The following is a 2453-nucleotide window of genomic DNA, read 5'->3' on the forward strand; positions in this document are numbered from 1 at the left end:
CATTTGTAAGAAGGCTTCTACGTCATCATGAGGAGTCAGCTTGGGTAGCAGCTTCGCAGCTTGTACTCGGGGGTCCGGCAGCGAAACGAGTTGAGCGGCGGCAGCACGCAAGGCAGCGAGCTCCTGCTCTGTCTCCCCTTGATGGGTGGCTCAGCGATTTGTTGCTGGCGGATGCTAACCTCGGTGAGCCGCTGGAGGATTTCATCCATGTTGGGGGAGGAGCGCTCGCCTGTGACAGAACCCGGAGACAAAAACAAAGGACAAAGGTGAGGTGAAGAAAATCACTTGTCGGTGATCCTTCACTGATTTGCCAGCATTCTCCACCAGTGTAATGGGGTGAAGAATCACACGACAAGGAATTCTAAATAAATGCCCCGGAGGGTGGATTTATTAGTGAGATGGGTGGTAGGGAGAAAGGTCCAGGTAGGTGCTCCGGTGCCGTGAGTGCTCTCTTCCGTCTTCCCAGTGCTCCTGTGGGGCTGGTCGGTCACATGCTGCTGTCTGTGGGAGAAATGAGAGGGCAAGTTAGTGCTCAGTCTCATGGAGAAGTCTCCCAGATGGCAGGGCTTGCGTGGCTTATGTGGCTGCCGCCTGACGAGCTGTAGCTGTGACCGATCAGCCTGTGATGAGGACGGCCAGGTGCTTCTCGCTCGTTTCCAGGGCGACGCTGATGCAGCTTCGGGACGCTCGTCACAGTACTAATAAACAGCCAATATATTAATAACAGGCATGCTAATAAGCAACTAGTTAATAGTGAGAATTGGTCCCTATACTAAAGTGTCACCAAAAACTTATTTGACAAAGGCAAATAACAACATTATTAAAACTTAAACTAAAATTAAAGCGGAAAAAAAGCTAATTCATAACATTAATATACTTTAAGAGTATATTATATATATATATATATATATATATATATATATATATATATATAAATAATGCTAAAATAACACTGTCTTGAATATAAGCAAAAATAAATGAAGGCAAATAATAAAGTTTCTAATGAATGTGATATGCATATAATAAACATAAATTGATCTGTTAGTTTTACTAAAAAAAAAAAAATCAACCCATGGGACATTCTGTAAAATTTTGTTGATGAAACACTCTAGCTCAGCGGTTCTCAATTCCAGTCCTCGCGTACCCCCGCTCTGCATGTTTTGCATGTCTCTCTTTGTATCTCACCTGATTCAGATCATCATCTCGTTAGAAGTGAGCTCCGTGCATGAACTGTGTTCCGATTGACATGGTCCTTACACAGTGTCCATTGCTCCTTTACTTCACTTCGGAATATTCATTTACAGATTTGCGCTCCGCCGCTGCCTGCAGCATCTTCACACACATACGAAACTTACTAGAGAAGCGTGAAGTGGGACATAATATACCTCTGTAAATAAATACAATTTAAATGCATGTCTCGCTCGCTTAAATGCCCTTTGTATGGAACATATATGCTCCCTTCAAACTGGAATCATGGAGGAATATCCGGTAATGTCCACTTCGCAAGGCACTTACAGTCAAATATAACAAACATCTGAAGCAATAAGAGAAACATACAAAATGTGCAGAGCGGGAGTACGCGAGGACTGGAATTGAGAACCGCTGCTCTAGCTGTTAAGAATCCTGTCCATCCATTGCACTGATTGCACACAGCTGTAACCAATCACACACACACACTATATTACACTAACTCAGATCCTTCTCTCACTGCCGAGTATTGTTTAGCATTTATCACTCACGCAGCGATATCTACTTTACGGAGCCAGTTCTTGTTTTCCTAGTTTAGTCACAGTCTCGCCTTTCCTGTTTTCTGGTGTTCAGATTCTGGCCTGTGTTTTCAGATTACCCTTTTGTCTTGCTGTTTCGGTCTCTGTTTGCCGCTGCCTGGACTATTGCTGTTAACCTGGATTATCTCTTGCCTTGCCCTGTTGGATTACGTTCGCCGTCGATTGACCCTTGCCTGTTTCTTGTGTCTTGCCCGTAACAACCCCGTTTGCTGGTGTTCGACCCTGCCTGTATTTTGACCATGTTTATTAATAAAAGCTTGCAAATGGATCAGCACGTCTCTCGTCCCTGTCGCCTCGTATCAGAATACTTGGCCGCACAAGGATCCAGCAGCTGTTCAAGTGGACACTGGCCAGGTATGGACACCGCAATAATTGTATTATCCCTTAAACAAGGCACACGATCTTAGGATAACTATATTCGAGAGTTTTTAGCCATTGCTCACAATTCGGATTTACCGGACATTCGTTTTTCTGTGATGGCGTTAATCAATCTCTTCAGTCAAAGCTTAGACGTGAGGGTCCGTGTTCGTCACTTCAATGCGGCCGTGAGATTTTGTCAGCCACCAGCTCAGAGACATTCAGGTATACTGGTCGCTACTCTGGTGATTCAACCCCCTCGTGACATGGCGGCCGCACTGGGGCACGCTCACAAAATGGCGGCGACAG

The sequence above is a fragment of the Sinocyclocheilus grahami genome, unplaced genomic scaffold (assembly GCF_001515645.1).
Source record: "Sinocyclocheilus grahami isolate Dianchi unplaced genomic scaffold, SAMN03320097.WGS_v1.1 scaffold963.1, whole genome shotgun sequence".
In the NCBI taxonomy this organism is placed as follows: domain Eukaryota; kingdom Metazoa; phylum Chordata; class Actinopteri; order Cypriniformes; family Cyprinidae; genus Sinocyclocheilus; species Sinocyclocheilus grahami.